General features: G+C 44.3%; 1 long non-coding RNA gene across 1 annotated transcript in view; it reads right to left on the bottom strand.

The window, feature by feature from the left end:
- Positions 1-15,246, bottom strand: part of LOC112413385 (uncharacterized) — a 70,373-nt gene that overhangs the window by 16,667 nt on the left and 38,460 nt on the right. Inside the window, exon 3 of the long non-coding RNA XR_003005960.1 lies at positions 2,695-2,754. This is a non-coding gene — a long non-coding RNA (uncharacterized LOC112413385). The remainder of the gene's footprint in view (positions 1-2,694; positions 2,755-15,246) is intronic.

The raw sequence follows: 15,246 nt of genomic DNA, 5'->3' as shown, positions 1-15,246 counted from the left end.
AAAACAGTAAAGTTCCTACCAGCCAGACACAACTAATAATATATATTCCAGGTAAGTGGCCATTTGTAAATCTGTCCTAGATCAAAGATTGTAGAGAACAGTTTTCAAAAATGGAAAGAATATTTTCTCATTTTTTTGGATGCCATTCACAATGTAAAAACTATAGATGTGACATACTTTTAAGGTTAATTTGCATTATCAACATTTTTTTCCATCACATTCTTTTTTTTTGCGGTACGCGGGCCTCTCACTGTTGTGGCCTCTCCTGTTGCGGAGCACAGGCTCCGGATGCGCAGGCTCCGGATGCGCAGGCTCAGCGGCCATGGCTCACGGGCCCAGCTGTTCCGTGGCAGGCGGGACCTTCCTGGACAGGGGCACGAACCCGTGTCCCCTGCATCGGCAGGCAGACTCTCAACCACTGTGCCACCAGGGAAGCCCTCCATCACATTCTTAAGTCTAGACTCTAGACAACCAACAAAGCAGTAGATCAAGCCCTGATTTGCAGCATTTGCGAATTTCTATGGTGTAAATGCAGCTACCATGGCCAATTTCAAGCTTCCAACATAATACCACTGAAAAATAGAGTTGCAAAGTGATGGGCAACAGCACACCATTCTAGAGTGTTTCCACCATACAGATACAATAGATGTAAAGACTCTCAAGAGCAAAGATAATAGCAAAGTGCAGCAAAATAATTAGGAAGTGCTGAGTTTTAAGAATTTACTAACTTTGTGTTTAATATAATTGTTAAGCCTGAGTTTATATAGTTTAATTTTTAACAGTGGATGTGCTTAACAACTGGCTCACAAAATTCCTGAAAATTGAACAATCAGCTCTCAAGAACCAGTAGGGGCCAGATCCAGCACACCCCAGGTTCCATTCATTCCTGAGACCTAGCTATATTTCCATCCTGATTTCAGGAGCTGACAAATGCCCTCATCTGTCCAATCTGTATAGATCAAGTTGCTTTCCGGTCACCGGCAACCCAAAGAATCTTGGCTTATTAAAGAGATCCCCGCCAGCTAGAGTGGGCTGCTTCGTCAAGGTTCAAGCTACTACCTCTGAGGACTAATATTCCAGCCTACCTAGATGCTGCTGCTTTTTTTTTTTTAAACTGGGCTTCCCACCTCGTTAAATAGAATTTTCTGCTATGGAAAATCTGGCCATGCCATGCAATGGTCCCTTTAAATGTCCGCCCCAGATGAAGAACGTTTAATCAGCTGAGCGGAGCCTGCCCCTCCCCACAGGAGCTCTGGAGGATGTTCACAGCTCACAGCCGCTCCGGCCCCTTCCCAGGAGCCCCAGCGTCACTATGTGAAACCACAGAGGGTGGAGCCCAGGCTTTTCCCTGGAGAGGAAGTGGCTGCCGGAATGCCAGATGTGCCATTCCCACAGCAGCTGCTGGAGGGCCCGGCTCTCCCAGGGTGAGTAGCAGCCTCCGCAGCGACCAAGCCCTGGAAGTTTGCAAAGTTTCCACAGGCTAGGGAGAACCCAAGCTGCGCAGGGCCCCAGGCAACACAGGGTGAGAAGTAGAACGTTATTCAAGGCTGAATGCTCCCACGCACCTCGCTTGTTTCCTTCCACCAGTGTTTGGAAAACCTGTTTAAAGAGTTATTCCAAGTGTTTTTTCAAGCCTCTAATCTGCCTTCAAAAATATCCTCGAAGAGGAAACAAAGATTGTTTGCTAGCAGTCAACGAGGGTGGAAACAGCCAGGAAAAGTCTTCCCAGCACACCTAGGTGAAAGCCACAAATTAGGGCTGGGGAGGGCTTGGGCAGAAACCAGCCCGGTGGATCAGTTTGCAGAGCTCTGTGTGTCCTGCGGTTTTTTTTCAAAAGGGGCAGCTGAAGTCCACAGCTCTTTGTGAAATCTGGGGGAGGGAAGATGAGGGCAGAGGGGAAATGAGGGGAGCAAGGGTGGAGATGCTATAGATGATTGGAAGTGGGGAGAGGGCTGGATGTGGGGAAGCAGTAGGAAAATCAAGTGTGCAGTTCATCTGAAATCTTGTTTAATGTACATTTTCTCAGGGGGGTTGAGCTGAACCCTTCAACTGTGCATCTGAAGTTGATTAAAAACCTGAAATTTTCTGTAATTGGACCTCATTAATAAATTCCTCAGGGTTCCAGTAGGCTCTGAAGAGGTAGAACAAGGGTCTGGAGAGAAGAGAGCAACAGGAGGTTGTAAGATTCCAGGCTGTGGAGTTAATTCCATTTAATCAGCTTGGAGAAAGTCCTCATTTACAACCCCCAGGACCCACGGAGGCCTCCCGCCCTCTTCAGCAGGGCAAGATTTTCTCTCATTTGCTTCTCCCTTCTTTTTAACGCCCCTATTTCCAATCTGGGTAACTAGCTGCCCCATACGTTCTGCAAGCCAACTGTTAGGAAGTAATGCCTCTCTTCTCTTTAGGACCCTCGCTGTTTCTTTTGCAGGTGCGATTTCAGCATCAGAGCTAGGAAGGCTGCCACCTCCCAGCCTCATCTGTTTATTTTCCACCCACCCCTGCCCACCACCACCCTGCCCTGCCCCACCCTTCTCCTCCCCTCCCACATCTATTCCCACCTCCATCCTCAGTTGTTAGCTTGACCCCCAAATTCACACAGTCCCAAACCTCGAACTGAGATATTAGCATTTGCTTGTTGCCACACCAAATCCTGCGTGCTTAGTAAGCGGCAAACCTGCTTGGTTTGTAATGTACCTTCTCTTTTTCCTCTGGTAGAAGTGAGCCTGAGATGCAACATGTTAAAGCGTCAGATACCTGGGGGAAAAAACAGAAGCAAAGGGTGATGCCCAAGCTGGGAAATCAACTTCTGAATAGGAAAGGACAAAGGTCAAATGCAGGATTTTGCCAGGGCTCCAAATAGTTCATTCTCATAGCATCTATATCTTGTAAATGTTCCTTCCTTTTCTGGGCATTTCAGTGAGAAGTGTCATGCAGTAAAAACAGTGTGGAAGAGGCATAGAAATATCAACCTCCATTCCCAAGGATCATCAGCTTCCATCCCCAAGGACCCCTGTATGATACTCTGTATGTCTCCAGGCTGTGCTTGAGCTGCAGAGAAAAGGGGCTAGAGATGGAGGGAGCAGAGAGGAAGGGTCAACTTATCAGAGGCAGTGGAACCTAAGGAGGTGGTCAGCCCACTCCTGCAATTAACCTCCTTACTGCACCCTACCCACTCACACCCCAAATTCAAACTTGGAAGCATGAGAGCAGGCTGTCTCCTTCACTTCCGACTTAGCTTCTATTCACCTATTCCCTTGCTAGGCTGCATCTGGGCATGTTCCTTCCTCTCAACTTTTCACCATCCCTTACTAGAACATCTCCTCACCCCCACCCCAATGCAGGACAAAAAAAAGTGTTTTGCACTGCTCTTTTTTATGATTTTAGAGAAGTCTCAGGTGACGCAATGTTGCCATCATAGTGAAGTGATGGCTGAGCTGTAGCTCTCCCTCTCCTTGAAGGCCTCCTTGGTGTTCTTCCTCCCATCGTGGGGTGTTATATTCAGGCCATCACAACAGAAAAGGCTGATGAATGTGCCCATAAAATAAATTAAATAAAACAATGCACTTTCATATGGCAAATATGGTGTGCATTATAAAGTCAAAAGACAGATTAAAAACTGGAGAAAAGTCCTCGCACATATCTGACTGACAAAAGTCTGGCTTCTTAATAAACAAAGCGTCTTTAAAAGTCAGTAAGACAAAAGGGCAAAGAAAATTAACTATCTGCTCATAAAAAATAGATAGAGATAAAATAAGTGGACAAGATCACTCAACATTTAAAAGATAAAAATCAAAACAAGTCACTGCTTTTCCCCATCAGATTGGAAAGTACTAAAGGTTTAGTCGTCCCCAGTGTTGGTAAGGATGGGTGAAACAGGCAGTCCCATACTGTTGGTATAGGACTATTCAGTAAAAATAGCTTTATATATGTAAATTTGGCTGCATCTAGCAAAATTTTTTAGATGTGCATACACTTTGACCCAGAAATTGTACTGTGAAAGATGTATTCTATAGATATAAAGTACACAAAGATACATGTACAAAGATGGAAACTTTGTCAGTGAAACTTTATTTGCAATTAAAAACAAAAAAGAATGTGCATATATAGGCTATTACATTGATTTTTTAAATTCTGAGAGGACATTAAAGACACTGGTAAGTGTAGATGTCTTAGTTTGCTTGGGCTGCTATAACCAAATACTACAGACTGGGTGGCTTATAGACAACAGAAATTTATAGTTCACAGTTTTAGAGGCTGGAAGTCTAAGACCAAGGCACCAGCATGGATCCTTTCTGGTGAGAGTCCCCTTCCTGCTTCATAGCTGGCACCTTCTTTCTGTGTCCTCACAGCAAGGGGAAGGGGTAGAGGTCTCTCTTTCATAAGGGCTCTGCCCTCATGACCTAAGCAACTTTCAAAGCTTACCTCCTAATACCATCACCTTTGGGCGTTAGGATTTCAACATGTGAATTTGGAGGGGACACAGATATTCGGTAGGATTGGGGGTGAGGAAAGAGAGAGGCTTTTATTTTTTGTCTAAAATTTTCTGTCTTAATTTTTCACCAAGTGTATTTTTAAAAAAACATTCATTTAAAAATCAATAAATAAACAAACTAAACTCTGGCTATACCTCCTATGCTGGTTGCTAACACTTTTCTGGTGCCCAAGAATTCCCCAAGACAAACACAAGGTTCACCTAACCAGTCCCAATTGGCCAATCCTTCAAACTGAGTAAAGCCTTCGATATAGAGATATATCAATATAGAAGAAAGCTCCATAAAAGAATAGTTGACAAAAAACAAAAATTCAATCTTTTGAGAGTCCCTTTCCCAGTGACTCATTCAAAAAGAGTTGAGAAAGGCCGGGTTGCAGGGCAATAAAGTGGGATTTTGGAATAAGTAGCCACTAGCTCCACCCTGCTTCCTTGAGGTGGAGGCTGGTCTGGGTGGGGCTGGGAGCAGGGCAGCAGGGAGGTTGGTGGGCACAGGCACACACCGATCTGACACCAACGGGCCTCTCTCTCTGGGCCGTACCCACGGTGGGAAAGAGACGAGGAGGCTTAGAATCCTGCTCCAGGGTATGAATCCAACTATATGATATTGTGGAAAAGGCAAAACTATGGAGACAGTAAAAAGATAAGTGGGTGCTAGGGGTTGGAAGTGGGGGTAGGGATGCATAGGTGGAGCACAGAGGATTTTTAGGGCGGTGAAACTACTCTGTATGATACTGTCATGGTGGATACATGTCCTTATACATTTGTACAAACCCACAGAATCTACAACACCAGGAATGAACTTAATGTAAACTATGGACTCTGGGTGACTATGATGTATCAATGGAGGTTCATCTGCTGTAACAAATGTACCACTCTGGTGAGGGATGTTGATAATGGGGGGGGATATGGGGGGGGCAGAGGATATATAAGAAATCTCTGTACCTTCCTCTCAAAAAACAAACAAAAATGTTTGATGAGATAACAGATAATGCTAAAGGTATGCTTGTTAGATGCTAAGTAAAAGCAAATCCTGCCCTAGGCTTTGCTCCTGCAACCACCGGGAGGAAGGAGAGTGCCGTGCATGCATCTCTCACCTGGGACACTTTTCACCCTCAACTGGACTCCTCCGGACTTGGCCAGGTTCCACCTGGAATTTCACTCTTAAATATCTGGAGATGGGGTAGGGGCTTTCATTTTCTACTCCACATATATTTATAACTTGGAATTCTACGAGAATACCTTCATGCACTGCTTCTTTAAAAATAAAATAAAATAAATAGAATTTTGCAATATCATATTAGTTAAGCCTCTGACTTCAATTATAAACCAGATGTCTGCTCAAGCCTTTCTACTCTCTTGAATTTGTTCACCTCGGCCTAAGCCTTCCTCCCGAGACTTGAGATACGTGCATCCCCTCCCCACAAGTGTCCTGACTTCGTGCCTCATTCTCCTCTTTGCCTGAGCCCCACCGCCTCCCTGTGCAATGTTTCAATGGAGCTCCACACCAGCATGTTCTCAGACCCCACCCCCATCTTTGGTCTCATGATAAACCCAGGCATTTCACGAGGTTAGTAACTCTCTGGGGTGTGATGAGAAGGCATAGCTCATGAAAATGGCTCTCCACCATTTTCAGCCCCTGGGGGAGTGGAGTCCACATTCTCTTACTGCCTGCCTTTCTCAGCCCCTCTTAGGATCTCTGATGAATCCATTTCTTTCCATCTGAACAGAAACTAACTCCAGCTAGCTTAAACCAAAAGGAGAAGTCTGTCATGAGGGTACAGGGGGTCTCAGGAAATTCAGATGGACTATAAGAAGAACTGGAGGGACTTTGCTGGTGACGCAGTGGTTAAGACTCCCCAGTCCCAATGCAGGGGGCCTGGGTTCAATCCCTGGTCAGGGAACTAGATCCCACATGCATGCTGCAACTAAGAGTTCACATGCCACAACTAAGGAGCCCACGAGCCGCAACTAAGGAGCCCACCTGCCACAGCTAAAGACCTAGCGCAACTAACTAACTAAATAAATAAAGAACGAACTGGAAAGTCTGGGCAGGACTGTCTCTGTATCTCCTCTTTGCTTATATATCTGCATTCCTCTCTCTCTGCAATCCGTTTTCTCTGCTTCTCCATCTGCATGGGGGGATGTGGCTGCACCTTAGTAACCAAGTGTCTAGTTACATAGAAAGACAAACTGGCTGTCTCAGAACCCCAATCCCACATTCCTGGGAAGGAGTGTCAGTTTGGCCCTTGTCTAATTATCTCCAGCCAGAAGAAAGAGGGTCTTATAGCAGCAGGTCACATGAAAGGAGAATTGTTCATGGCTAGGCACCCTTGGGTGTATTGCAGTCTTATAGAACAGACAAATAATATTCCTCCTAGGATTTGAGATTTGGTCATATTTTCAAAAAGGGCATTTGTTCTGTTTTGTTTTATTTTTACTGAAGTGAAACAAAGCACAGACTTTAAGATCAGACCCAATTGCTTTTGAGTCTTTGCTTAGTCACTTAATAACTGGACAATGTTGAGAATGTCACTTAACTTCTCTAGTCCTTAATGTCCTTGACTATGAAATGAAAATGATACCCATTCAGAGGGTGGTTGTGAGTAGAAGATGATATCATTTATCTGAAGCACCCACTTCACAGCAGGTTCTCAGTAAATGTTGATTCTCTTCTTCCTTTATTTAGGCTTTTGATGGAGTGAGAGTAATCTTTCTACAGCATCATCTGGCCTTGTCACTCCCTTGCTTAAAGCCTTTCTGTGGCTCCACATACCCTCAATAAAGTCCTGTCTCCTCAAGATAATATAAAAAGCCCTTAAAGATCTGTTCCCCACACTAATCACTCCCCATCACACCTATGCCCAGCCATACTTGCAGTTCCCAGCACCCATCATGCTCTCTCCTTCCCTGTTCCTCTTCACATCCATACTCCCAACCTTGTCTGCCTAATGTCTGTTCCTTCTTGGGGACTTTTTCCTGGGGAAAATCTTCCTGGACCATCACTTCTACCCACAAGACTATACTAAGAGTCCCTCTCATATGCTCCTAAACAGGAACTTTCCTCAGCTTCCCTGGTAACCAGCCTGCCCAGCTTTAATGGTTTTAGGGACTTTGCATTGGAAGGTAGAGCATTCCACTACTAATTTCTAGAAGGTTCTACCACTCTCATCCTAACCAACAATAAAGCTGAAAATGTCTCCCCAGAACTTCCACCCAGCAGTCTTAGCTTTTACCCTGGAACAACCTTCTAATTACTGGAAGCTTGAGTCAGTTACCCTCTCCTGCACTTCCCTAAATCTCTCTCTCCATCCCCTTCACTGGACCTTAGGAGATGTGGTTCAGAGAGCAATCATCATCCCAAACATCCTCTAATTTGTCCCTACTCTTCTCAAAGCCTGTTGCTCAAGAGTGAGTCCAGCCACCACCTCCCTATTATGCATCCTACAAACCCTACATAGCCTCAGACTGAGTCAATCAGGTGATCAACCTACCTGCATCCTGTGGAGCTTCTGGTCAACCACACCCCCTCCAAGTCCTTATCATGCCAGGTCCCGTCTCTCCTTACCCCTGGACTTAGCAAGTGACTGAAGTTACACAACAAACCAAGGACAGAGACCAGGAACCACGTCAAGATTTATGACACCTCTAATCTATCAAGGTTCAGCAACTCACTTGTCCACAATTCTTTGAACTAATGGCCTTCTATAGCGTGATAACAGTGAATGTGGCTGTTGCTTACTGAGGGTCTACTGCATGTCAGGCTCTGGGCTAAGAAATATACGTGCATTTTTCTCATTTAACCCTCACAACAAGGACTGTACAGATGAGGAAACCGAAGTTTAGAGAGATTAAGAAATGCAATCAATAGAATGGAGGGTTAGGTTAAACAACAAAGGAATAAAGTCTTAGAGCATACCAAATATGGCAGCTGTAGATTCCCACATTTCTCTCCTATAATTAGGAGTTTCCTAATTTGAAACTCTTAGTACCAAACTTGACTTCATTTAAACACAGGAGAGAAAGGACTCACATCAATCAAATGAAGCCTGAGGGTCCAGAGGAACAGCCCGGCCCTCAGCTATTCAACTCCTCGGGTGTTCAGGTGCCTTCTTACAAGATGTGTAGAAGCCATACAGCTTTTGCCTCACTCATCCACCCCTTTTATTAACCTGAATGTGGTGTAAGAAATGATGTTGCAGCCTTGCAAAGCTTCTGTAGACATTTGCTATCTCTCTTACACTTTTATAACAAGGCTGCATCTCTGATTAATTTGATTATCCCCAGTCGATCTGATGTCAGGGCTACAAATTATAGTAAACCCTTGTTTGTTTATTTAACACAATTCCAGAATTTCCTTATATTCAATTTTTAAAAGGCAATAATGATTTATTGTTATAGCTAAACCATGGAATGAGAAACTTGCATTGGTTGTGTTGGCTCCCATGTAAAGAAGAGCTCATACGTTTTGTGACCTTCTGGTGACAGCCGACTAGCTTGACTGGCAAGTAGAGAAGTCCTCAGTCATATCACTTCCCTTGTAATCACTGTATAATGAAGAGATATTTGTCCACCAAACCTTTCACCCCCTTCTGGAACTCAGGGGGACCAGAGGCTCTCAGCCAACATCCTGGGTAAAGGCTCCCAACGGAAATTTCTGCTGGTTGAACTCAGATCTCGCCTTGCTTGTTCTGAAGCAGGATCAGACATCTGACTGCTCAATGTGTGGCTTCCCAGAAGATTCGGAAACACGCTTGATGTGGGTATGGGATGGGGACAGGGGAATTCTTGTGGCCTATGGGACAGAGAAGGGCTCCAAACACAACATTAGGGTTTGGCAAAACCCAAGAACATCATGCCAAGACCTTTTCCCTTCACTTTTAAGTCCATATGCATTTCAAAGGGAACTTAGTCCTCATTTCAGTAGCTAGTACACAATAGTCATCGGTGTACAGTCATATTAGCACTAAGGGCTTGTTCTAAAATGTCCCACTCTTTTTCTTTCCTATCCAATCTCTATTTATCCCTCAGAATCCAGTCCCTTTCCATCAAGACTTCTCCATCAAATCGTCCATGAACACTGTAGCCCAGAGTAACCACTAGCCTATGACAAGATAACACTCATTACTAGAAAGGTGTCTCTTGACCATGTGCAGCCTTATGGCATCTTTTGAATTGTTTAACTATTTGTATATACATTTGTGCATCCATATTCATATTACAACTTTTAATGCACTTACTCAAAAACTGTTTACTGAGAACCTGCTACTGCCAACCCTTGTGCTTGGTACTAGGGAAGCATTGGAGAACAAGAAGAGCAGGTCTTGGCCCTTCCAGAACTTACAGTGGGAATTCGTATTAAGTCAGAGTTCAGTGCAGACAACAGAACCCACTCAAGGTATTTCCAACTGAAAGGGATTTAGTGTAGGGAATGGAGTGCTTACAAAACTATTGGAAGGGTTGACAAGAAAGTCAAGGGACCACCACTGGACCATTTATTTCAAGGTTATACAGTTATAACCCTTATCTGAAAGTAGCGCAGCTGCTGCTGCTACTGACGCTGCTATCTGCTCACAACTGACTCACACCCACAAAGCTGGAGACTAGGCATGGGATGCTGGATTTACCTGCCACAGCTGACTCTAACATCTCTATGGCCTTGCTCACCAGCAAGAGAACTTTACATGCATTTTCTGAATTTTGCAAAGGGAGGAAGGAGGGGATGAGTGTGGCCATAGATTTCTGTGTTCTACACAGCATAATACAACAGTCAGACATGTGCTGAACAAGGAAGACTGAACTGCCTTCTCTAGCCTGCAGGTGGTAGATTTTTAAGTCAAACAACAGTTTATAGTTGACATTTCTCTTTTGGACAGGATTGGTCTTCCTCCTCTATACTTTTTTTTTTGTGTGTATGGTATGTGGGCCTCTCACTGTTGTGGCCTCTCCCGCTGCAGAGCACAGGCTCTGGACGCACAGGCCCAGCGGCCATGGCTCCCGGGCCCAGCCGCTCCGCAGCATGTGGGATCTTCCCGGACCGGGGCACGAACCCGTGTCCCCTACATCGGCAGGCGGACTCTCAACCACTGCGCCACCAGGGAACCCACCCCCATACTCTTTTTTTAAGCTAAAAAAAAATCTCTATTCATCTTTGAAGATACACCTCAAGCATTGCCTCTTCCTTGAAGTCTTTCTTTGTCTTACTAAGATAAGAACTGGCCACTCCCTCCTTAGGTCCCCCATGGAAGCGGATGTAGATTCTCATCAAGAACCCTGCTCTACTTCTTTGCACTTACACCACCAGTCTCTCTACTTGACTGTGAGCTGTTGAAGGCAATTCTTTGGCATGTGGCAGTGACAGAATTAATGACTGCTGAATGAATGAACAAAGCTGGGGTTCTTACCATAGACCCAAGGCCCAGGTGGGGATTCCAGTGGTACCTATTATCCCATCTAATCAGAGAAGAACTAAGTAAATGAGTCTTCCTGTTTTAATCTAGGCTGAAATTTTGGACAATGTTAGTACATCTTAGCACTGGTACGGTTTGGGGCAATTGCAAGATACTGTAGCAAATAACTGAATAAGGGTAGCCTGAGCAGGTAATAGGAAGCAGAAAAAGTTAGCATCAGTTAGGACTCTTTTAGTCTCAACTAAATGAATTGAACTAACAGAAACTAGTTAACAGAAACTCAACTCAAGTGAGATAAAGGAATAAAAGTGAATGTTCTGATCAGCATAACTGAAAGTTCAGGGTGTGGGTTTCAGGCATAGCTGGATCCAGTCTACACCCTATGTTATCTAGGGTCTGTCACTCTGGCCCAGTTTTCCTCTGTGGCCTATATTCTCAGAGTGACCCTTCCATGTGGTAGCAAAGGTGATCACCACAGCTTCCAGCTTAGTCTACATAGTCAACACCTCAGTGAAAATGGGGAGTCTCTTTCCCAATACTTTCCCCAAATCTTTCTGCTCAGGATTGGCTCTAAAGTGGCCCAGTCTAGGTCCCAACTACCCCCACCCAAAGCCAGGAGGATAGAAGATGCAGGCCAGGGTGCTGTGCCCACCCTGAAACCAGGGGGCCTCGTGGTCATGTCAATCCCATCAACACCCATGGGCTGAGAGTGGCAGGGAGTGGCCCTTAAAGGAAAATCGAGGTAGTGTTATGAAAAAGATGAATGTGGATGGTGAGTAGGATAAACAACAGGTTTCCTTCAGTACTTTGCTATCTCCAAAGTCGCACTCTTCATTTTGAAAGAGACTTTGAACTATTCTGGGGCTCAAGAGCAACAGCCATACTGGTGCCATTCTCAAGGTGCTTCTCTGATGGGCTTCCCAAAGGGACGGGTACAAAACAGAGAAATTTGACATCATTTCTAAGTGTCAGTTGAGACTGGGGGGAGAAGGAAAAAACCCATCAGTGTGGGGTCTTGAATAGTAAAACAAGAGTAAGAAGGAAGAGGAAAAATGCTTGAGATGTAAATGTAATGAGCAACAGAAAATAATTGAAAAGGAAGTGGCTTCCTCTCGTGTTTCAGTCCGGCCTTGAGGAGAACAAGAGAAGTACCTTTTCTGGAGCCTCAGCTGCTCTGCTGCCTTTCCAGCCGCCTCCTTCAGAAGAATGAGGCTTTAACAACTAGCATGGTGTCAGGGCTGGCTTCCACCCAAGCCTGAACAGTGCCCCCATTGAGGGACCCCGGGGCCAGCCCTGGATGCCTCTCCCTTCTCCTGCTACCCTCAATGGGCCATTTGTGGGACTAACAAGGCCCGGGAGACACACTGCCCATCTTCTACGAGCCCCCAGCAGCTGCAGGATTCCTCAGGAACTCCACAGGGCCCCTGCACATCTCTGCTAAGAGACTAGCAGGAAGATTGCTGGGTTCAGAAAGGGGTCCCTAGGAGCCTCCTGGATGGGAGAAAAGAATACTCCTCAGTTCTCCTCTCCTTTCCAGGCCTTTCTCCCATATCCTGGGATGGTGGCTCTTCACCCCCCAGATATTTGGTATCCTGCCTTCTTTCAGGGCAGACACCCTCCCTATTCCACCCTCTGGCTGGCTGGGAGAGAGAAGAGAGAGGAGGAATGAGCTGAGAATTTATGATTGAAGCCATATTCAAATACTCCATCCTTATCGCCCACTTCCAAGACTGAGATAAAGTGACCTAGAGTAAGAAGGTGGCTAAAAAATTCCCATCAGACACCAAGATCACAGCTACTGTTCTTATTGGTCTTTTAATCCACAGCAATGCAAAGGAATGGTAGACAGTAATACTTTATTTCTGCAGTACCCATTACGTAATGATTGCTGTTGCCCTGGGAAAACAGACCAGCATACTGTCCAGAATAGGCGGGTGAGGATGCATCGTCCCTGACTTCCTGCTTTCATAGGATATGGAGACGTGATTATATATTCTCATTTAAGAGGTGCAAGTTGACCCCTGCCAAATGTCTCCCTCCAGGAGCTTATTCTTGCACGTGAAAATCTCCCATTCTTGTGATATTTCCTTTGTTTTTAGGCTAAAGCAAGTGTAGTCGGCTTGAATGGAAGCATGCCTGTTTGGTGGAAATTTACTGAAGTATAAATTTCTCAAGACCTCAAGCCTTATAAGTCATTAATATTGTGGTGGGATGCAGGTGATCTTGTCGTTCCCAGAATAACAGCTGGGATAAAGGGGACACGGGACAGCTCCAGAGACAAACTGCCTTCTTGGCAATGGATGGAATCTGAAGGGGGATCTAGTATAGCTTCACACTTCAATCTCCCCACAACCTCCTTGCCAGATGGTTGATATCTGGCCTCATTCTTCAGGACCAGGGGACTCCCCTCCTCCCATGCCAGTGCATTTCACTTTTGAACAAATCTTGTTCATCAGGGAACTTTTCTTTATATCAATCCCCAAAGGATTTCCCTGCAATCTCCAGAGGTTGATCCCAGTCTTGTCCCAGTGCTAGATGCTCGAATTCCAGGAAACCCTAAACCCTTCAGATAAGTAATTCCACACAGCAATCATCCAGGCCTCCTCCTGAGCTTTCCCCCTTTGGGCTAAACTGTGGCCCCTTCAATTCCTACGACAGTTTCCTATATGATACAGTTGCACGATTTTTGTCTTGGACACTTTTAAAGATATGGAATTCAGCTGAGGTTTGACCAGGGTTAAAATATAGGATCATCCTTGATAGAAGAATTCTACCTCCATGAATGCACTCTGAGAGCTGGTGCTCATCGTGTGACACTGGACTCCCACTGAACTTTCTAGTGATAAAACTCATGAGCCCTTTCCCATGAACTTCTGTTAAGTCAGTCATCTCCAGTCAATTGATCTTTTTTAACCTAAGATCTAATATTCATTTCTTATTAAACTTTATCCCCTTTGTCTCAGTCCATCAATCTAACATGTGGAGGTCTTTTAGGAATATTGATTCAATTAGTAGAATTTATGTAATAGTAGTAGAACTTATTCCCAAATTTATGTAATCTACAAACATCCAAATGTGTGTTCTATATTTGCATTCAAAATATTAAGAAAAGAGAAGGCAACACTGACAGGCTCAGATGAAGAGTCCTGAACCCATTGTTAGAGACCTAACAATGCCATGTTCAAAACCATGTCAATACAAGAAAAATAGATTCTAGAATGCTGTGAGCTCACTCCTGCTTGCCAGCCCGGGGACACCTCAGAGAAAAGAATACCGTATTGTTGGACAGAAGGAAGTATTTTTATGTTTTTCTTTAGTTGGTTTTGGATAGGGGTGGTCAGTACTGTTTTTCAGACTAAGCGAACATAAGATTCTATGGATGCAGCAGAAGTAACCGCCCTTTAACCTACCTTATGCGTTAAGTAATGGGTCTCTGATCTTTAAAGATTACGTTTTATTAAAACAGACTTCTTGCCAAAATCCTATATGTTTCTTTCTAAAACAGATTCCTGAACCAAAGCCTATCCAATCAATATGACAATAAAGGCCACGTCGAAACCTTACTCCTGTATTTTCCTGGAATTCTCCAAACCCTTCCCAAAGAGGCACTATGTTCTCATTTCCCAGAGAAAAAGAAGACCACTCTATAAATTATTTTCAGAAACTATCATGAATTCCACATCCAAGTTCTTGCAAACCAGATTCGAATGTTCAGTTAAGGCAGTTCTCAAGGTGGAAGCCTCCTAGTTCGAATGCAGAAACCCTTTTGGCAAAGTCATGTGAGAAAAAGTCTTAACCAGATATTTTTTCTAAGCCATTCCCCAGCTTCATGTCTAACAGAGGTTGAGTGTGAGCTGAAAAATGGATTGGATAATAACATGAGAATAAATAACTCACTTATTTCAGGTTTCTAATGGAAAAAAAAATTCACTGAAAAAGAAATGCACAGCCAAGTTCAGGTTTTGAACTAGTCTAATCATGGGATGAACACCCAAAGGGAAACCTAAGTAATTCTGTTATTTCTGGAGGTCAGATCCATCGGAATATTAGTCCCTTTCCTATAAGGTCCTATTATAAATAATAAGGTGGATCGTAGCTTACCTTGCCATATTTCAGCCTTATAAAGGGAAGCTTACTTCTCTCTAGGCAGAGTTTACCTTTTACCCTTGCCAAACCCAGTTCAATTTATCATGTACTCTTCTCAATCATTTTATAGCAACTGTTCTGATAAAATATTACTTCCCTCATCCAGTTCTAACCCCCAGCACCTTCCCACACAATGTCACCAAATCCATCCCTCATAATATCTCCTCATCCATCCCCTCCTTTGTTTCCGTTATTACTTCC

This window comes from Neophocaena asiaeorientalis, unplaced genomic scaffold, assembly GCF_003031525.2.
Source record: "Neophocaena asiaeorientalis asiaeorientalis breed wild unplaced genomic scaffold, Neophocaena_asiaeorientalis_V1.1 scaffold198, whole genome shotgun sequence".
In the NCBI taxonomy this organism is placed as follows: Eukaryota; Metazoa; Chordata; class Mammalia; order Artiodactyla; family Phocoenidae; genus Neophocaena; species Neophocaena asiaeorientalis.
This window is presented reverse-complemented; position numbering and strand designations above follow the sequence as displayed.